Source organism: Gorilla gorilla, chromosome 7, assembly GCF_029281585.2.
Source record: "Gorilla gorilla gorilla isolate KB3781 chromosome 7, NHGRI_mGorGor1-v2.1_pri, whole genome shotgun sequence".
Taxonomy (NCBI): Eukaryota; Metazoa; Chordata; class Mammalia; order Primates; family Hominidae; genus Gorilla; species Gorilla gorilla.
The window spans coordinates 145,828,554-145,851,841 of NC_073231.2; the positions used below are offsets into that span (position 1 = coordinate 145,828,554).

Consider the following 23,288-nt stretch of genomic DNA (forward strand, 5'->3'; position numbering starts at 1 on the left):
CATCCTACACAGGGAGACAATGCATCCCACACAGAAGAGACAATGCATCCTACCCAGGAGAACAATGCATCCCACACAGAGGAGACAATATATCCCACACAGGGGAGACAATGCATCCCACACAGGGGAGACAATGTACCCCACACAAGGGAGACAATGCATCCCACACAGGAGAGACAATATATCCCACACAGGGGAGACAATGCATCCTACACAGGGGAGACAATGCATCTACACAGGGAGACAATGCATCCCACACAGAGGAGACAATGCATCCTACCCAGGAGAACAATGCATCCCACACAGAGGAGACAACATATCCCACACAGGGGAGACAATGCATTCCACACAGGGGAGACAATGCATTCTACACAGGGGAGACAATGCATCCTACACAGAAGAGACAACGCATCCTACCCAGGGGAACAATGCATCCTACCCAGGGGAGACAATGCATCCTACACAGGGAGACAGTGCATCCCACACAGGGGAAACAATGCATCCTACACAGGGAGACAATGCATCCCACACAGGGAGACAATGCATCCCATACAGGGAGACAATGAATCCCACCCAGGAGAGACAATGCATCCTACACAGGGGAGACAATGCATCCTACACAGGGGATACAATGCATCCCACACAGGGAGACAATGCATCCTACACAGGGGAGACAATGCATCCTACACAGGGAAGACAATGCATCCTACACAGGGGAGACAATGCATCCTACACAGGGAGACAATGCATCCTACACAGGTAGACAATGCATCCTACACAGGGAGACAATGCATCCTACACAGGTAGACAATGCATCCTACACAGGGAGACAATGCATCCTACACAGGGGAAACAAAACAACAAATTTTTCTAAAGTCTGAAGAATCCTCATAAAAAACCACGGAGGGCAGAGAAAGTGAATCATTTTTAAAATGCTGAAAGAAAAGAATGTCAACTCAGAAGTCCATATCCGTTAAAGTATCTTTCAGGAATAAAAGTAAAGACATTCTCAGATAAAGGAAAATTAAGAATGTCAGTCATCAGTAGAACTTTTCTAAAAGAACTGGTAAAGAAAGTCCTTTAAACAAAGGGTGAATAATAATACAGGGAAACTTGAACACGAAGAAAAAAGAGTAACAAAAATGGTAAGTATCTGGTTAAATGTAATTTCCTATTAAGTTACTTAAAAGATACACAACGGACTGGGCGCAGTGGCTCATGCCTGTAATCCCAGCACTTTGGGAGGCCAAGGCGGGTGGATCACAAGGTCAGGAGATCGAGACCATCCTGGCTAACACGGTGAAACCCCGTCTCTACTAAAAATACAAAAACAAAATTGGCTGGGCGTGGTGGTGGGCACCTGTAGTCCCAGCTACTTGGGAGGCTGAGGCAGGAGAATGGCGTGAAACCAGGAGGCAGAGCTTGCAGTGAGCCTAGATCACACCACTGCACTCCAGTCTGGGCAACACAGCGAGACTCCGTCTCAAAGAAATAAATAAATAAATAAATAAATAAAACAAAAAAAAACAATGAACGATATATGATGAATACAAGCTAAAATTATAACACTGAGTTTACAATGTATACAGATTTAATACATTATACAACTAAGACATGAGGAGGGGAAAGATAAAAGAGCCTATATTTGAGATTCCACCAAGTGATAAAATATTATTTCTAAGTCAACTGTGAAAATCTAAGAGCACTTATTATACTCCCTAGAGAAAACACTGAAACAGCTCTACAAAGAGATAAAGTTAAAAGCTCAATGCTTTAAAAATCAAATAGTTTAAAAGAACATAAAAAAGGAGAAATGGAACAATAAACAACAGAGTGAATAAACAAAAAACAAACCAAAAATACAATGGTAGACCTCAATTCAAACATACCAAGAATTACATTAAATATAAATGACTTAGTCTCATTAATAGACAGAGATTGTCAGAATACATTTAAACAAAAAAAACACTCAACTATATGCTATCTATAATAAATCCACTCTAAATATAATGGTATAGATATGTTAAAAGTAAAAGAATTATACCAAGAAAACACGATTCAAAAGAATACTGGGCTGTTATATTAACATCAGACACCTAAAGAGGGACATTATATAATGATAAAAGCATTAATTCACCAAAAATACACAATAATTATTAATGTGTATGAACCTAACTATAGAGTTTCAAAATACATGAAATAAAAAACTGAAAGGATAAATGAACAAAATCACAATCAGAGACTTCAACACTCTTCTCTCAGTAATTGATAGAACACAGACATGAAATCAATAAAGACTTAAAAGTAATAAACACCACCAACCACTTCATACTGATTGATAATTAGTGAACACTCCACCCACCAAGAGCAGAATATACATACTTCCCAAGTGCACAGCAACATTCAACAAGGTAGACCACATTCTAGGCCACAGAAAAAATCCTGAACTAATTTAAAATATAAAGCATACAAAGTATCTTCTCTGACCAAAACAGAATTAACCTAGAAATCAATGGCAGAAGGAAAGCTAGAATATCTCCAACTATCTGGAAATTTAATCAATGCACTTCAAAACAACCTACTGTTCAAAGAGGAAGCCCCAAGAGAAATAAAATATTTTGGAGTCAACAAAAATAAAATATGATATATCAAAATTCTGTGACTGGAGCTAAAGCAGTACTTAGAGAAAAATCTATATCATTAAGTGATTATATAAGAAAGAACGGCTTCAAATCAATAAGCCTATCTTCTGTCTTAAGAAACCAGAAAAACATGGTACTGATACCAAAACAGATATATAGACCAATGGAACAGAACAGAGGCCTCAGAAATAACACCACACATCTACAACCATCTGATCTTTGACAAACCTGACAAAAACAAGCAATGGGAAAAGGATTCCCTATTTAATAAATGCTGCTGGGAAAACTGGCTAGCCATATATAGAAAGCTGAAACTGGATCCCTTCCTTACACTGTATACAAAAATTAATATTCAAGATGGATTAAAGACTTAAATGTAAGACCTAACACCATAAAAACCCTAGAAGAAAACCTAGGCAATACCATTCAGGACATAGGCATGGGCAAGGACTTCATGACTAAAACACCAAAAGCAATGGCAACAAAAGCCAAAATAGACAAATGGGATCTAATTAAACTAAAGAGCTTCTGCACAGCAAAAGAAACTACCATCAGAGTGAACAGGCAACCTACAGAATGGGAGAAAATTTTTGCAATCTACCTATCTGACAAAGGGCTAATATCCAGAATCTACAAAGAACTTAAACAAATTTACAAGAAAAAAACAAACAACTCCATCAAAAAGTGGACAAAGGATATGAACAGAGGCTTCTCAAAAGAAGACATTTATGCAGCCAAAAAACACATGAAAAAATGCTCATCATCACTGGCCATCAGAGAAATGCAAATCAAAACCACAATGAGATACCATCTCATGCCAGTTAGAATGGCGATCATTAAAAAGTCAGGAAACAATAGATGCTGGAGAGGATGTGGAGAAATAGGAATGCTTTTACACTGTTGGTGGGAGCGTAAATTAGTTCAACCATTGTGGAAGACAATGTGGCGATTCCTCAAGGATCTAGAACTGGAAATACCATTTGAACCAGTGATCCCATTACTGGGTATATACCCAAAGGATTATAAATCATGCTACTATAAAGACACATGCACACGTATGTTTTCTGCAGCACTATTCACAATAGCAAAGACTTGAAATCAACCCAAATGTCCAACAATGATAGACTGGATTAAGAAAATGTGGCACATATATACCATGGAATACTATGCAACCATAAAAAGGATGAGTTTATGTCCTTTTCAGGGACATGGATGAAGCTGGAAACCATCATTCTAAGCAAACTATTGCAAGGACAGAAAACCAAATACCACATGTTCTCACTCATAGGTGGGAGTTGAATAATGAGAACACACAGACACAGGGTGGAGAACATCACACACCAGGGCCTGTCACACACACCAGGGGGGTGAGGGGTTGGGGGGATAGCATTAGGAGAAATACCTAATGTAAATGATGAGTTAGTTGATGGGTGCAGCAAACCAACATGGCACATATGTACCTATGTAACAAACCTGCACATTGTGCACACGTACTCTAGAACTTAAAGTATAATGATAATAATAATAATAAAAGAAACCGGAAAAAGAACAAATGCTTAAAGGAAGGATAAGAAGGAGATAATAAAGGGCAGAAATGAATTAAAATGAAAGCAGACAAATAGAAAAATATCAGTAAACTAAAAAACTGATTTTTAAAAAGATCAATGTAATTGATAAACCTCTAGCCACAATTACAAAGGAAAAAGGAGAGATAACACAAATGACCAGTATCATAAATAAATGAGGGAATACCACTTCAGCCACAGACATTAGAAGGACAATAAGGAAATACTACAAACAACTCTACTCACATAAATGTGACAAGTCAGATGAAATGGACCAGTTTCTTGAAAGTCACAAACTACAAAAATCCATCCAAGAAAGCACTTATCCACTGCTAGTAGTGATGGAAAATGGTACTACCACTCTGGAAAACAGCTTGGCAGTTTCTTACAAAGTTGAATAGTGAAAAACACATCACATAATCCAGTAATCCCAGCCCTAGGTATTTATCCTAGAGAAATGAAAACTTAAATAGGTAACCTGAAAAGTCCTAAATCTATTAAATAAATTAAACATATTGTTTTAAAAATCATTCTGAAAAAGAAATCTCTATGCCCAGATGGTTTGCTTATGCATTCTACCAAGAATTTCAAAAAGAAATAATTCTATACAAAATAGTAGAAGGAACACTTCTCAGAACATTTTATGAGGCCAGCATTATCTAATACCAAAACCAGACAAAGACGGAAGAAAAAACGACCACAAATACCCTTCATACCAATAATCCTCAACAAATTTTTTGATACCAAAAAAAGCATCTGACAAAACTCAAATTTCATTCATGATTTAAAAAAAAAGCACTCAACCAACTATCAATAGCAAAAACCCCCTTTATCTTCAAAAAATATGGATGCTAAAAAGTACAGAATGCTGATGAATAAAATCAAAGACCTACATAAACAGAAGTATATGCAGTGCTCAGATTGGAAGGTGCAATATACTTATCAATTTTTCCCAAGTTAATTCATAGATTTAACAAAATTCCAATCAAAATCCTAGAATGACACTGTAGATGTAGACAATCTTATCTGAAGATTTATATGGAAATACAAAGAAACAATAGACAGAACAATTAAAAATAAAAGAAAAACTCTGAGGACTCAGAGTTTTAGAGGATTCTACCCAATTTTAGTAGTAAAAGATTTACTGTAGGGTACACTAACATAGTAGTAAAGACTTATTCTAGGGTACACTAATATAGCAGTAAGGACTTACTACAAGGTACACTAATCAGGACAGCGTTGTACTGGTGGAATAATATCCACATAGTTCTCTGGAGCAGAATAAAGTGTCCAGAAATAGAATTACACACAGATACAGTCATTTTATTTTTGACTAAGAAGAGAATTCAACGGAGAAGAGATAATCCATTCAACAAATAATGTTGGGACAACTGGATTCCACTTACCAAAAAAAAAAAAGGAAAAGAAATTTAAACTTCACAATTTATACAAAAGTTACTCAAAACACACAGGTAAATGCAAAACAAAACTGTACGATTTTACAAGAAAACATAAAAGAAAAAAAGCACAACCAAAAGTAGGATCCAAAAAAGGAAAATTAGATTTATTAAAATTAAAAATATCTCTCTGTGAAAGACACTGTTAAATGAACGAAAAAGTTATGGAATTCAAGAATTTACAAATTACGTACCAGATAAAGGACTTGTATCTATAATATATTTTAAAAACTTTTGAAACTCAACATCAAGAAAACGAATAACCTAATAAAACATTGGGCAAAAAGACTTAAAAAGGTACTTTACCAAAAAGCCAGAAAGACAACAAATAAGCACATGAAGAAAGGATCAATGTCATTCATCACTAAGAAAGCACGACTTAGGCCGGGTGCGGTGGCTCATGCCTATAATCCCAGCACTTTGGGAGGCTGAGGCAGGTGGATCACCTGAGGTCAGGAGTTTGAGACCAGCCTGGCCAACATGGTGAACATGTTTGTGAACAACAAAAACCAAAACCTCGTCTCTGCTAAAAATACAAAAAATTAACTGCATGTGGTGCCGTGCGCCTGTAATCCCAGCTACTCAGGAGGCTAAGGCAGGAGAATCGCTTGAACCTGGGAGGCACAGGGTGCAGTAAGATGAGATCGCACCACTGTACTCCAGCCTGGGTGACAGAGTGAGACCCTGTCACAAAAAAAAAAAAAAGTGCAAATTAAAACCACAGGAAGATACCACTATATGCCTATTAAAATGGGTAGAAAATCTTTTGAAAACTGACAATACCACATGCTGATGAGGAAACAGAGCACTTATCCACTGCTAGTAGAGATGGAAAATGGTATTACCACTCTGGAAAACAGCTTGGCAGTTTCTTACAAAGTTGAATAGTGAAAAATACATCATATAATCCAGCAATCCCAGTCTTAGGTATTAAACTAGAGAATTGAAAACTTAAATTCACAAGAATCACTCTACATGAGTATTTACTGCAGCTCTATTCATAATCAAAAAAAGCTGGTAACAGCCTAAATGTCCTTTAAACAGTGAATGGATCCACAGGCTGTGACATACCTGACATACCTGTACAACAGAAAGCAACTCAGAAATAAAAAGGATCAAACTGTTGACAGACTCAGTGACACAGACAGATCACAGAATGCAGAATGAAAGAAGCCACTCCAAGAAAGGAACACACAGTATTATTCCATTTATAAGACATTCTGGAAAAATCAGACTATAGAGATGGAGAATAGATCAGTGTTGCCACAACGGGTGCGGGAGATGCAGAGCATGATTCTAAGTGGCAGTGTGTGAAGTGCTGGGGGTAATGGATATGTTCTTTATCCTGACTGTGATGGATACATCAAGCTATCTGTGTTGCTCATTAAACTTAGAACTCAAAAAATCGTGCACCAAAAAAGTTCATTTTACTCTATGTTAATTTAAAAAACATTTAAATCAATGCAATTAAAAAAAACAAACATCACGATGAGTTTGAAGGACCACAGTGCATTAAGTTTACTCCAATACTGGTCTCGTTGCTTAATGGCTATAACATCATAAGCAAGCCATTTAATTTCTCTGACTGTCAGTTTCCCCAGTCCTCCAATGGGGATAACAACGCCTATGCTATGGAATTATTAGGAGGCTCCAGTGAAAAAAAGTAAGTGAAAGTGCTTTGTAAAATCACAAGAAGAATACTGCTATAAACATGTGGGGTGGGGCTATTATTAGCTTGGTTGCTGTCAGTGGAGCTGCAAAACCTACCAGCCAATGACTCTATATTGACTCAGCTAAAAATGAGTACCCGCCAAGGTCCAGCATGTCTAAAAACCATGGTGCCATGACTAGAAATCAAGTGAGACTCTCTTTTCCCCAAGTCTGGTAGATATCCCCAAGGCCTCCCAGGGTCTAGACACCAATGTTGGCTCATTCCCAGGAGTGTACTAAAGTGAATTAGCATAAAACTAAAACAGGTAGTGATGGCCACCCACACCTTTGGTCAAATTCATGTGGTCTTTTAAAATTCTGTAAGCCTGCCTATCTTCTTAATCAGTCTTCTTAATAATAGTCAATATGAGACTGGAGAGCTTTTTCACATTTTAAGAAAGCCAGGGAACCTAATTCAACCTGAAGTCCAGAGAAAACAAAGAACAAAGAATCAGAGGGTTTTCTGCTGATGTAACCTCACACTTGCCTCTGCCACACTGCTATGGAGCTTCCCGATCTCACGGAGGACTATGAATGACTACCTATCTACCAGATCAGGGTTTCTGAAACAGCACACCAACCACCAAAAACCAAACCCTCGGCTCTAGATAAGACTCAATGAGTTAAAACCTCTAGCAGTGACACCAGGGACTCTGACTTCTCTGGGTTTGGGCTTCACTGTGCAAGCTGAACCTGCAGAGTAGGAAGGTGCTGAAATCTCTATGGGGAAGGAACGCAGCACACAGCACCAGCACATGAAGCACAGCAGCGTGGGCACCAGTCAGGGAAGGTTCCGAAAGGAAGTGACTCCTGCACTCACAAAGGCACTGAGTATAATTCTAAGCGGCAGCCTGGTGAAGTTTTGGGGGTAAACGAGCAGGTCTACTAGGGAGAGGGCTCTCTAGTCACTGTGAACAGTGTTTGCAAAGGTCTCAAGCTCAATCAGCACTGCTTACTGGGGGGAACTTCCAGGACCTTCCTCACAGGAGTGAGGAAACGTGGGTTTTGGGAAGACAAGGGAGAAGGGCTGGGTCAGATTATGGGAAGTCTTGGGTACCAAGCTCTAGAACTGGAACTTGACCTACAGATGATGGGACTCACTAAAAGACATTAAGAAAATAGTGGGAAAGGTCTTAGCCAGGCATGGTGGTGCACGCCTGTTGTTCCAGCTACTTGGGAGGCTGAGGCAGGAGAATCTCTTCAGCCCAGGAGGTTGAGGCTGCAGTGAGCCATGATCACACCATCATACTCCAGTCTGGGTGATGGTAAGACCCTGTCTAAAAAAAAAAAAAAGGAGGAGGAGGAGAAGGCAGGAAAATGTCATGTATGTCTTTTAGAATACTTTGGAATCTACTGACAGAAATAACTGAAGGAGGCCGGGCGCGGTGGCTCACGCCTGTAATCCCAGCACTTTGGGAGGCCGAGGCGGGCGGATCACGAGGTCAGGAGATCGAGACCATCCTGGCTAACACGGTGAAACCCCGTCTCTACTAAAAATACTAAAAATTAGCCGGGCGTGGTGGCGGGCGCCTGTAGTCCCAGCTACTCGGGAGGCTGAGGCAGGAGAATGGCGTGAACCCAGGAGGCGGAGCTTGCAGTGAGCCGAGATCGCGCCACTGCACTCCAGCCTGGGCAACAGAGCGAGACTCCACCACAAAAAAAAAAAAAAAAAAAAAGAAATAACTGAAGGAAGAAATTGAAGGCAAAATGGCTGTGAAAAGTTGTCACAACTATTCAAGAAATAAATTAGGAGGCTTGTCCTAGGGGACAAAGGTGACAAGCCTGAGTCAACACATGGCTATTCGAGTAAAAAGAACAGGTTTAGTGGCAGATGGGAACGTGGTGGCATTTCCCCATCAACAACTGAAAAACAACCCAGTCTTTGTGAAGGGTCTCTGAAGCTTTACGTTATTAAAGACAGTAAGGATAACTGTTTCTAATTTTTTAATTAATAAACTTTAAAAATATAATTTTTTAAATGTTCCCTTAAGAGAAACAATTTGGAATGGCTGGAATCAAAAAGATAGATACAATAACAAATATTGGCAAGAATGTGCAGAAATCAGATACTCATATACTATGGGAATGTAAAATGGTGCAACCACTTTGGAAAACAATCCAGCAGCTCCTTAAACTATTTAAACATAGAGTTACCATATCATCCAGCAATTCCACTCCTAGGTTTGTACCCAAGAGAAATGAAAACATGCATCCACACAGAAAATTAAACATGTATGTTCATAATAGCATTATTCACAATAGCAGAAAAGTGCAATCAACCCAAATGTCCGTCAACTAATGAATGAACAAAATTATATCCATTCAACAGAAAATTATTCAGCAATAAAAAGAAATAACATACATAATTGTGGTTGAATCTTGAAAACAACACACCAAGTGAAAGAGGTTAGTCACATGTTGTTTCCATTTATATGAAATATCTAGAGTAAGCAAATCTAGAGAGACAGAAAGTAGATTAGTGGTAGATTAGTGGTTGCCTAGGGTGAGGGAGGGAAGTAGGGGAATAGAGAATGGCAGCGACGGGTACAGGGTTTCTTCTGGGAGGATGAAAAGTTCTAAAATCAGATTGTTGTGACGGCTAAACAACTCTGAATATACTAAAACGTTGAATTATATACAGTTTAAGTGGGCGACTTATGTGACATGTAAATTATATTTCAATAAAGCTGTTTAAAAAGAAGAAGGCCATTTGAGATCCTGAGTGTACAGGAAGCAGGGGCGCCCAGGAATTGGAGGAAGAGATCCACCAAACACACTCACGGCGCACACAGCAATGCTTCATCTCTCAACTGACCCACACGCAGTGCCATAGTTGTTGAACAAACAGTTGAAACTTTGTTACACTGTCTAATTTGTGCCCACAAGGGATCACTGGTTAAAGAGGAGAGCCATGAAGAACGCACGTAATCAGGGGCAATAACAGTAACTCTGCAATTGTGCCTCCGGGTGACGGTAACCAGGTCTCTGAGTTGCATTCATCTAATCAAAATCCATTTGCAGCACATCAAGACATTTGTAAGGCCTCAAAATACAACGTTTAAAATATAACATATAATGATGATTATGTCCAATTTTGCTTTTTGTTTTCTGGGAATTAAGACAATCCAAATTCACAAGAAATTATTTGTAGAAAAGTACTTGCAAATAACAACCTGAAATCATGTTTCATGCATCACCATTTGGAAATTAAACTCTACAATGATTAAACAAAGAAACGAAGAGAACTTTAAAAATGCAAAATGCAAGAATTCCAAACATAAGTTTGAAAAGAAACTCTGACTAATTGATGATGTTGCACAATCTACCTTTCAAAATACATTCAATCCCCAAACCAAGCATGGTAGACTTATTTTTAATTGATGTTTATAAATCAGGCTTTGAAATATATTTAAAAGTATACAGTGCTTATCAATACAAAATCTTTAAATCTGTTATTATTTTAAAATGAACTTTAACATATAATATTTAGTAATATACCAATCTAAAATAAAATATAGATCATGTAAAATTCTTGCTTTTAATAGTAATATGCATCAGTAAAACATAAAATGGGTCCTGTCTTGAACAGACCGGTGAGCAGACACAGAATACTGTGAGATCATTCGCTAGGAGACAGTGCAGTTGCTTGGATAACAAGTGGATGACACATGGAACTCGGGAGCACTAGTTATGGAGTCGGTGTCAGTCCAGATAGAACGTCAACCTGCTCCTGCCGTGTGAAGGCTGGGTGCCAGCTCCTGCCCTGCACAGAGCTATAATATATTAATAATAGGAATGGCAACAAAATGTGTGTTCATCATCTCAGGGCACACAAGACAATAGGTAAGGGATGGGATGAAGCAGATAAGGACATTGAATTGTTAAGTTCCCTTCCAACAAGAGGGTCTATGAATTGACTGTGATGGCAATTTCAGGGCAGGGTGCTGTGTGGAGCCTGTGACACTGGTTCCAGTTTGTTCTCCAGCCTCCTTTTCTCACAAAAGCAGGTCTCAGTGCAGATCTCGCAGCATCTCTTCTTCGGTCTTCCTTGGGGAGCTTCTCAAAGCACAGCCCTATCCCTCTCATCAACCACCACGAAGGATTCGCTGACTGGGCTGTTTTCTCTGCAACTTCCACAACGAAGAGGGTGAGCCCCTTACCTTGCCCTGGAATATTCTTTCTGAGGATTTCTGAGAGGTAAAGCAGCCACTGATGGCAGCGTCCAGAGGATAAAAGCACCGTCAAAGAGGAAGCAGGGCGACAGCTTGCTTGGCAGACCCAGCCTGGCTTGATGCTGCGCATGCACTGGACAAACAGCAGGCACAGGGCACGAGGGTCGAGAGTAAACTCCGCCCTCACCTGCGGCTGTTGTGACCACCTGCCACCTCCTGGCCTCCCAGACCTTGTCTACATCCGATGCCTCATTATAGATACAGAATGGTTTTTTCAAAAAATTGGAAAGTTGATCAGACTTTTAAAATATCACAAAGGAGTCTTAATGTGGCATTTAAGATAATTCCTTTCAATATTTATTTTCTAAATATCCCAGCCACAGACCTGAAGAGTTTATATCCAAGTAGGAAAGGCTGGGTATAGGGTGCATAGAATTTCCCCATACATCTATTTCTTTTGCAATTTCTTCTGAATCTATCATTGTTTCCAAATAAACTGAAAAAATGACATGGGTCTGAATCAAACCAAGAGAATCTAAAAACTGTTTCTATTTTTAGTCATCTAAGGAGGGGAAGAGGGAAAAAGAGGTCTACAGTCCTGTAGCTCCTTCCAGGGTTTAGAAGCATAATGGAATTGGACCATTTTTGCCCTGTAGAAATGTACTTATGATGAAAAAAAAGGAAAGTCTTAAGTCCTTGATACTTCAGAAGAACATCCATAGACTCCCCCATTTCTACACTAGGTCAACCAACATTTAATATCACTTCTGTGGTTCAAATATGGTGCTCTTGTTATAACAGCAGACTGATATTGTCAAGACATCACAGGACAAATGAGCACTGGCCCAGCTTACTACGCTCATTTTAAAAAGTACAGTCAGCAAGGATCAGGAAAACCAATCATGTATATGATTTAAATGATCTAAATAAAAAATAGTGAAAAATATTTTACATTTATTTATACTTTGTACTTATTAATTTAGCAACAGATTTGTACAACCTGTCCCCCTACCATCTTCCCCTTCTCATACATGAAGTCCCCATTTCCACAGATTCTCAGGACAAAGGCCTTGGAGCCACCACACCTCCTGTGAAATAGCAAGGCTTAGCCTATTTAATGTTTGTTCTGAGGATATCCAGAACCTCACCATTCTTTCCACCTTGACCTACTCCTGTCCCAGAGTTACTGCAGCAGGACTGACATCCACTCCCACCCGTGGTGCAACAGCACATTCTCCGAAAGCAGCTCTCCAGCTTTTCACAGCACTTCCCCCCTGCTACGCTGATGTTTGCTGTCTACACAACCTGCTATATTTATGCTTCTCGCCTATCCTTCTCCATTCAAATATAAGCTCTTTGAGAGCATAAACTCAACTTTACTCATTGCTGTCTTCAGTGCCTAGGACAGTGCTTCGCAGAAAATAGGGTGCAAGGAGTATTAGTTCCAAGGAGGGAGAGAGGGAGGGAAGATGAACGCTATGCTGGTGAGGCTGCGGGGAACCAGGTCCATTGATGCAAACTTCACTGTACTCTATACCAAGAATTTTTGATGAACAATTTAAAATGACAGACCAAAATCTAGAAATTACTTATGACTTTTTGTAAGTCTTATTTCATTATTTATTTATACCATGAATAACAAATCGAAATTTAATTTTTAACAGTTATAACAACTAAATTTGTGGAATATTTTCAATTTTAGATTTTGTAAAATCTTAGATTTTTGCAATTAAAAAAATTAGTTCCCAATATCACACCATCTACAAAAAACATATGAAAGATGGATGAATAATCTCAATGTAAAATTATAAATATATTAGCAGGAAATCAAGGAGAACATATGTCTACTCTTAAGTAGGGTAAGTTTTTTTTTAATGAAGCCCGAATGAAGCCAATAAGAACAAAATTATTTTACTAAAAATGTTCGCAAAAGGTGACCAAAATAATTTGTAGTAAAATACAAATAGCAAATTCAGATAAGGTTAAAATATACGGCACACAAAACTTCCTGAAGATCAATAGAAAAAGATTAATACAAATTTTTGAAGAGGCCAAGATTACATATAAGAGAATACACAGAAGAAATGCAAATGTTCAGTAAACATAAAGATGGTTTACCTTACTCAAAACTAAGGAAATTAAAATTATACACAGTGAGATACTTCACATCCATCAAACTGCAAACCATGAAAAGAATGAGATATTCAATGATGTCTATGATAGGGAGAAACGAACAGTCTCACATGCTCAGGAGGGTAAATTATGGAGGAAGATTCCATATTAAAACTAAATTTTTAGAATTTATATTACAAAAACCACCCACATATGCACAAAGTTTATATGCAAGAATGTCCAATGCAAAACTGCTTGAAACAGTAGAACATAGAAAACAAACCTCACTCAACAGAGAAGCATTTAACACATTATGGGGTATCTATCGGACAGAAGGGCACACGATCTGTAAACAAATGAGGAGACCTAGATGTACTGATATGGATAGATGATCAACATGTATCATATTTTTTTAACTTGCAAAAGATTAAAATTTTACTTCTATTTTAAAAATAATGGTAACAGGCAGGGCATGGTGGCTCAAGCCTGTAATACTGGCACTTTGGGAGGCCGAGAAGGGAGGGTCCCCTGAGGTCAGGAGTTCAAGACCGGCCTGGCCAACAAGGTGAAACCCCATCTCTACTAAAAATACAAAAATTAGCTGGGCGTGGTGAGGCAGGTGCCTGTAATCCCAGCTACATGGGAGACTGAGGCAGGAGAATCACTTGAACCCAGGAAGCAGAGGTTGCAGTGAGCCAAGATTGTGCCACTGCACTCCAGCCTGGGAAACAGAGCAAGGGTCAGTCTCGAAAAATTCAAAAATAAAAATAATAGTAACAATATTATATATATTTAGATGAATTTAAAAATTTGGAAAAATTTGTGTCAAATTTTTAATAATGGGTGTCTATGTGAGATGATATTGCAACAGATACTCATCTCTACTTAACATGCTTCCAGAAGGCATCCTTTTTTTTTTTTTTTTTTTTTTTTTTGAGACAGAGTCTCACTCTGTCACCAGGCTGGAGTGCAGTGGTACAATCTCGGCTCACTGCAACCTCCGCCTCCCGGGTTCAAGCGATTCTCCTACCTCAGCCTCCCAAGTAGCTGGGACTACGGGTGCGTGCAACCACACCCAGCTAAATTTTTTTTTATTTTTTTATTTATTTATTTTTTTAGACAGAGTCTTGCTCTGTAGCCCAGGCTGGAGTGCAATGGCACGATCTCGGCTCACTGCAATCTCTGCCTCCTGGGTTCAAGTGATTCTCCTGCCTCAGCCTCCTGAGTAGCTGGGATTACAGGTGCCCATCTCACCCAGCTAATTTTTGTATTTTTTGTAGAGACAGGGTTTCACCATGTTGGCCAGGCTGGTCTCAAACTCCTGACCTCAGGTGATCCTCCTGCCTCAGCCTCCCAAAGTGCTAGGATTACAGGAGTGAGCCACTGCGCCAGCCAATTTTTGTATTTTTAGTAGAGATGGGGTTTCACTATGTTGACCAGGATGATATCTTGATCTCTTGACCTCATGATCTGCCCGCCTTGGCCTCCCAAAGTGCTGGGATTGCAGGCGTGAGCCACCGCACCCGGCCAGGCATACATTTTGTATAACAAGTTTGAATGACTAGCTTTTAGAAGAAAGAAGTGGGGGAAAAAACGTATTATTTTATATAATCATCCTACTATTTATAGATAAGGCAATGCGGGGCTCAGAGCATCTGAGAGACCTGTTCAAGGCAGGAAGTAGAGTTCCATCCCCTCTAATTTCAAATCCTTTCTTCCCTCCACAAAATCAACGTACCCTGCCACAGTTATTTGCTATGTCCCTACCACGTGCCAGTCATCTGAGAGACTTACTTAAAAGGGGAGACACAGAAAAGACACTGCCTGTAACATACCTGTAAAGACTGAGAATGAGAAGGAAGAAGGGCGTGGACCCCATGCGCTGCAGGCTTGCCACGCATCAGGCACACAGTTTCTTACTGGAATCCTCCCTACAGCCCAATAAGGAGGCCCGCTTTATAAAGATTCTGTAACTCGCCCAACATGGCAGAGCTGGGATTCCAACATGAGGCAGTCAGCCTCCAAAACCCAGGTCCTCCACCTCTCGGCCCTCCTGCATCCTGCTGGTCAGGCCGAGGCCCCCCAGTGACTAGGGTCCTGATGCAGCCACGAACAACACCAAGCTCGTTCTTTCTTCTCACTCTGCCTGAGTCCCTCACCTGCAACACGGGGCAACACGTTCTCTAGCCCACACTCCCTAGCATGTCAAATGTACAAGGACAGGCGCTAAAGTCTCCCATGAGCCTCTGAAGGGGATTGAGGGACTACCTCACTTTGCAGAGGGTCACTGTAAGTTCTGAAAAGTGGCAACACCTGGAAAATGCTTCCTAAGGAAGCAAAGGGGTTACAGGGAGAGCAGGGTGTGTAGCAAGGCACCTGGCACTTAGCATGCGCTCAATAACCATCCAGATCCTTTACACACACTGAGACGACAGCGCCTCAACACCTACATGCACAGGGCTGACCGGGCCACACAGAGGCAGGAAGAATGCTAACAGCCTGGTCAATGGGACCCTAAGTGTAATGGATAATTAATGCTTTTGTGAAAAGATGATGCTGCTCTTGGGTACCTGCTCGGCAGGTAAGGGCCAGATGGAGTTCAAGCCCATCAAGCCCATCACAGTCGCAGCAGCTGGGTTCCACTCGGACCGTGACCCCGCCTCTCCGTGCACTCCTCCAGGAACCTGTCTGTACTGGGGCTCCAAACTTCTCCCTTCTCCAGCACTGCACTTCCTGTCAAGCCACTCCTCACCCTAAGGGAAGGAAACTGTCCTCCCCAGTCATCTAAACAAACAACTCAAATCCCACTGTAGGTCCTCCGGCTGGTCAACGCAAATCTAGTTGTTCTCTCTCCAAAGCTCCTGCCACACGTCGTTCACACTGCAGCGTTTCTGCAAAAATTCGGTTGACCACTGACTACTTACTTCACCTGCTGCTGCCCAAAGAGTCACAGAGTGCCTGCCTTCAGAGAGCTGACCATAGGTGAAAGGGAGGCCAACAAAGGCTTCAGGATCCGCTGAGGTCAGTGATGTCCTTCGGGAGTGCTGGAGCCAGCTGCTGCAAAGCCGCCTGTGTTTACAAGACTGGCTCATCCCTTTGTCCCTAGAACCTGACACACAACAGAAGTGCATACACACAAGGAAAATGACAACCACCAATTTTCAATTATCTGCCTTGTGTCAGGCACTGTTTATAATTTTTCAGACACTTTATAACACACAGTTTTACAACCCTGCACAGTCAGTGTTATCTCCTTTTCAAGATGAAGGAAAAATGATGCTGAGAGAAACGTGAATGGCTCGCTCAAAACCACAGCGCCAATGAGCAGGAGAACCAACACTGGAAATCAGATACAGGCGCATGGGGCTCTCACTCCTGGTGCGCACTGCAATTCTAAATTCTTGTTAAATTTAAAACCAATCTACTAAGTAAACACAGCAACTGGAAAAAGATCTACCATGATAAAACTCCATAGTGCCCCTTCCATGGGTGAGCTGTCCCCACCACACAGGGAAAGTGACGAAGGCCTCGGTGGCAGGGTGTCTATCAATAATGTCGTAATGATTACACCCCACGCCCTGCTCAGAGGAGTGTATTTTCCACATAGATCAGAGTAGAAATGTCTAAGAGTGGATCGTTTATTGTAACAGGCTAGAAAGAAATCGCTCCTCAGGAGAGAGGGAGGCTTGGCACTCAGACAGGGATGGTCCAGCCTAATCCATTTCCATCTCGTCCCTAACAAGGTTACCAGGGAGCTCTGTGTAAAAGGCAAATCTCAAAGGTAATTTGATCTTTTAAATAAAAGTCAACTGAGACCTATGTACTCCCTGGTGGGAGAACAGTAAAAATAATAATAATAATGAGAATTCTACCTATCTATATTGTGCTTTGGCATTTAGAAAAAACTGCCCCCTCTGTTATTTAAATGGATTCTCTTATCGCCCTGGTGAGGTGAGCAGAGCTAAGAGGCTCACTCTCCCCCTAGGGAGTGCAGAGACCAAGCTGCGGCAGAGAAACACACTCCTCCAAAGATACGGCTCCTACAAAGGGTCTGTTCGGCGGCAGAATAGACACCAGAGCCCAGGACTCCAGGCTCCCAGGTTAGAGCAAGTGTGGCAGCAAGCTTTGGTCTGGGTGTCCCCAAGGCCACAGTTCAGATTGCTTCCCTTCCACTCACGAATGCACAGGACAAGGTGAGGAATGTAACACCCCCAGATAGGAATGCCAATGTCAGAGGGTTCTCGGGAGTGTGCATGGGATGCCCGACGCAACACCCAGGGCATGCCCTGGAGTCTAGCAGGCCGTGAATACATAGGACTGCTCTTCCTTCCCATGCTCTCATATAGAAAACCATCATTTTAAAAAATACCAATAAGAAAAACTGCAGAAATTATCAGTATCAGTGAGAGGAGCAGACAAACAGACTACCCCAGGAGTAAATAACTCACATCCATTTGTATTTTGGTTTCACAACAGAGTATATGATTCATGTTATGCCAGCAGTAAAGTAGTCCTTTGACATATATTTGGCTTCTATTTGCACCAAAATTAGTCTGAATCTCTGTGCAGGCTCGCACTGACATGTATGTGGCCATCTTCATTGTCCATGCTGCAGTGGCCTGGAAGCCAGGACATCTAGATGCCAGCCCTGTCACCTGCAAGCTGTGTGAACCTGAGCAAATCAGAAAACTCTCCGGGCCTCGTTTGTGATGCAAATGTGTTGAAATGGGCCATCTCTGGGGATGCATATAACTCTAACATGGCATGATGCCAGAGTACAAATCTTCACCTGTGAGCAAAATGAAAAGTAATGAATTCACAATACACCATGCATCACGTAACTTCAATAAACTGCAAAGGCCAAGAGCCGAAAATGCATACTAATTCTGTTGTATTCCAGGCCTTGCAATTTACACAGGTCCCTATTAAGAAAAATAGAATTTAGCACTTTGGGAGGCCGAGGTGGGTGGATCACTTGAGGTCAGGAGTTAAGAGTCCAGCCTGGGCAACTTGGTGAAACCCTGTCTCTACTAAAAATGAAAAAAAAAAAAAAAAACTTAGCCAGGCAGAGTGGCTCATGCCTGTAGTCCCAGCTACTCAGGAGGCTGAGGCAGGAGAATCACTTGAACCTGGGAGGCAGAGGCTGCAGCGAGCTGAGGTCGTGCCACTGCACTCCAGCCTGAGCAAAAGAAAAGAAAAATAGAACTTAAATATATATATAAACAGGGTCATCCCTTTTATACAAAAGAAACACCTGAATGAATAGAGTCTTGGTATTTTACATCCTGTCCTTCCTAAGCCTTCGCCGGCTGCCCACCATGGGGCAAGGCGCTGGGTCCCGGGAGGCAGAGGTTGACACCTGGCTCCATGTTCCACAGAGCTCAAAATCTAGTGGAAGAACCAGAAACCCAACATTAACACTTCTCCTGTTCCTCCCACTGTGGGTGGTGAAATCCTTCTTTCTTCAAGAATTAGTACAATGTTTCATTTTTTTGTAATGCCTTTCCAGATCTCCCCAGTAAAAATTAGGTGCTCTCTCCAACGTATATATATTTTCGTACATGAAATGTTAAATCAAGGTTAAAATTTACATACAACGAAATACACAAATCTGAAGTGTATACTAGTCTGATTATTTGTCTACAACCCTATAACCCACACCCCTATCAATATATGCAACATTTCATCAAGTCAGAAAGATATTTTCTCTTCCCTTTAGGGTGACCAACTGTCCTGGTTTGTACTGAGGACTTTGCTAGGGTGAGGGAATTTCAGAGCTAAAATCTAGAAAATCCCAGGCAAACCAGACAGTTGCTAACCCAAATCCCTTCCCAGTTAATTCCTGCCCCACGTTACCTCAACCCAGAGTCAACCACTGGTTAGATTTCTTTCATCATAAAACAGGTTTTCCTGTTCTAGAAAGGTGTACACATGGAGTCACACAGTATGTTTCTTTTATGACTCGATTCCTTTGACCAGCATCATAACTTTGTGCTGACCCCATTTTGTCGCATGTACCAGCAGTTTTTATTTCTGAGGAGTATTCCATTGTGTGGCAGCACCCCACATTGTTTATTCATTTACCTGTTGATGGGCATTTGGGGTTGTTTCCAGTTTGGAGTTATTAGGAATAAAGCTGTTATGAAAATACTTGGAGGAGTCTTTTTGTGGATGTGGACTTATATTTCTCTTGAGAAAATATCTAGGAATGAAATTGCTGGATCACTGGGGAGGAATATGTTTTAATTCATGAGGAACTGCCTGACTGATTTTCTAAAGTGGCTGCACCAGTTTATACTCCCAGAAGCAGTTTATGTGAATTCTGGCTGTTTCACATTCTCCCTAACATTTGGTGTTCTGTTTTTTAATTTTAGCCATTCTAGTGGGTATATAGTAGTATCTAATTGGGGTTTTAATTTGCATTTCTCTAATGATTAATAATGTTGAACACTTTTCGGAGATAACAGGTCATTTGAGAAATATCTGTTCAAATTTTCTATTTATCACCTTTTTAGAATTGTACAACTTCATCAATAAGATACAAGACGTTTGTTACATAAATATGTCACAATTTTTTATCTTAGAATGTAATTTGCCTTTTAATAAGCTGAAGTTTTTAATTTTGATGAAATTCGTCCTATCAAGTCTTAGTTTTATGGTTAGCAGTTTCCGGCCCCATCTAAGAAAATATTTGCCCCTAAATCAAGAAGATACTGTGCTACATTTTCTTTGAGAAGGCTTGCAGTTAAAGGTTTTACTTTTAGGCCTAAAATTCATCTCCAGTGAATTCTTGGGCAGATGTGATGTATGGGTGAAGGGTTGTTTTTATTCCCCCACTCAGACGTCCAGTTGTTCCAGCATCTTTTATTAAAAAGACTTTTCTTTCCCCATGAAATTAGTTTTGCATCTTGTTAAAAATCAACTGATGAGATAAAATTGGAACTATTTCTGGACTATCTATTATGGTCCATTGATCTCTTTGTCTGTCTTTACACCAATAACATACTCTCTTGATTACTATAGCTTTACATTGTCTTAAAATCATACAGTGTAAGTCCTCCAACTTTGTTCTTTTTTGTCAAGTTATTTGTCTATTCTAGGTCTGTTCAATTTCAAAATAATTTTATAATTCCACTAAACAAAAATCCTGCCAGGATTTTGACCGAATTGCTTTCAACTTACAATCAGTTCGGGGAAAACCACTATCTTAAGAAAAACTAATTATTCCAATCACTAAGCATGGTATACTTTTTTTTTTTGATACAGAGTCTCGCTCTGTTGCCCAGGCTGGAGTGCAGTGGTATAATCTCGGCTGACTACAACTTCCACCTCCTGGGTTCAGGTGATTCTCCTGCCTCAGCCTCCCAAGTAGCTGGGACTACAGGCACCCACCACCACACCCAGTTAATTTTTGTATTTTTAGTAGAGAGTGGGTTTCACCATACTGGCCAGGCTGGTCTTGAACTCCTGACCTTGTGATCCACCTGCCTTGGCCTCTCGAAGTGCTGGGATTATAGGCATGAACCACCGTGCCCAGCCACCTCTCTAATTATTTAAGTCTTCTTTCATTTCTCTTTATCATGTTTTGTCATTTTCTAGGTAGGGATAAGATTTGTAGAAATGTTTTCCTAAGTGTTTTATGATTTTGATTCTACTGCATACATTATTTTTTACATTTCATTTTCAAATTGTTAGTTGCTGGTATATAGAAACATAAGTGATTTTTTTTTTTTTTTTTTTTTTTTTTTTGAGACGGAGTCTCACTCTGTCGCCCAGGCTGGAGTGCAGTGGTGTGATCTTGGCTCACTGCAAGCTCCGCCTCCCGGGTTCACGCCATTCTCCTGCCTCAGCCTCCCAAGTAGCTGGGACTACAGGCGCCCACCACCACGCCCGGCTAATTTTGTTTTTGTATTTTTAGTAGAGATGGGGTTTCACCGTGTTAGCCAGGATGGTCTCGATCTCCTGACCTTGTGATCCACCCACCTCAGCCTCCCAAAGTGCTGGGATTACAGGCGTGAGCCACCGTGCCTGGCCACATAAGTGATTTTTAAATATTGAGTGGTATCCTGCAATCTTGCTAAATTGACTTATTATTTCTACTAATTTCTTTGGTGTGGCAGATTTCTTACAATATTTATGTACATAATCATATGTACCATACAAAGACAGACATGTGAATAATAATAATTTTATTTCATTTCCTATTTTAATACCCTTATTTATTTTCTTCCCTTATTGCTCTGATTAGGACTGCCAGAAAAATAATGAATACAGTGGAAACGTGCCTTGTTCTTATTCTTAGAGAAAAAGTCATCAGACTTTCACCTCTAAGTATAACATTAACTATGGGGTTTTTTGTAGATGGCCTTTGTCAGACTGAGGAAGTTCTCTTCTAATCCTAGTGTACTGAATGTTTCTGGCATAATTAAGCGTTGACTTTTGTCAAATAATGTTTCTTTATCAACTGATATAATCATATGATTTTTCTCCTTTATTCTGCTAACGTGATAAATTCTAATGACTGATTTTTCAATGGTAAAACAACCTCATACTTCTGAGTAAAACCTGAATTGTTCATGCTGTTTTGTCCCTTTCATATATCACTGAAGTTGATTTGATTTTTTGTTTTCATATTTCACATGTATATACATGAGGTTATTGGTCTACAGTTTTCTTTTCTCATAATGTCTCTGACTGGCTTTGGCATCAAGGTGATGTTGGTATCATAAAATGGAAGTTGGGAAGCATTTCCTCCTTATTTTCTGAAAAAGTTTTTGTAAAGGTGATATTATTTCTTTCTTTAAAAAGCTTCATATATTTCAGAGTGGAGCCATCTGGGCCTACAGTTTGCTTTGTGAGAAGTTTTTAATTAAGAATTCAAAATCTTTAACTAATGTGTGACTATTTATTTTTTCTGTTTCTTTTTCCTGTGTCAATTTTAGTAATTTGTGTCTTTTTTTTTTTTTTTTTTTTTTTTTTTTTTGAGACAGAATCTCGCTGTGTCACCTAGGCTGGAGTGCAGTGGTGCAATCTTGGCTCACTGCAATCTCTGCCTCATGGGTTCAAGCGATTCTCATGCCTCAGCCTTCCAAGTGGCTGGAACTACAGGCATGCACCACGTGCCCAGCTAATTTTTCTATGTTTTAGTAGAGACGAGGTTTCGCCATGTTAGTCAAGCTGGTTTCAAACTCCTGACCTCAGGTGATCCGCCTGCCTTGGCCTCCCAAAGGGCTAGGATTATAGGTGTGAGCCACCATGCCTGGCCGTCATTTTTCTTTTTTTTAAGAGACAGGCACCTTCTCTGCCACCCAGGCTGGAGTGCAGTGGCACGATCGTAGCTCACTCAAGGTATCCTCCTGCCTCAGCCTCCTGAGTAGCTAGGACTATAGGGATGTCCCATCACACCCGGCTAATTTTTTTTAATGTTTTGTATGTTTTATGCTTTTTAATAATAATATCTTATTATCCTTTTAATGTCTGTGGAATTGGTAGTAATGCCACCTCTTTAATTCTCATTATTAGTTATTTGTGTTTCCACATTTTTTTCTGACCACCCGTTACAATTTATTAATTTTATTGTTAATATTTTCAGAGAACCAACTGTTGGTTTCACCAACTTTATGAATTTAT

The 23,288-nt window shown here is 40.2% G+C and overlaps 1 protein-coding gene across 3 annotated transcripts in view; it reads right to left on the bottom strand.

The window, feature by feature from the left end:
* Positions 1-23,288, bottom strand: part of TRAPPC9 (trafficking protein particle complex subunit 9) — a 730,192-nt gene that overhangs the window by 261,996 nt on the left and 444,908 nt on the right. The window lies entirely within an intron of this gene.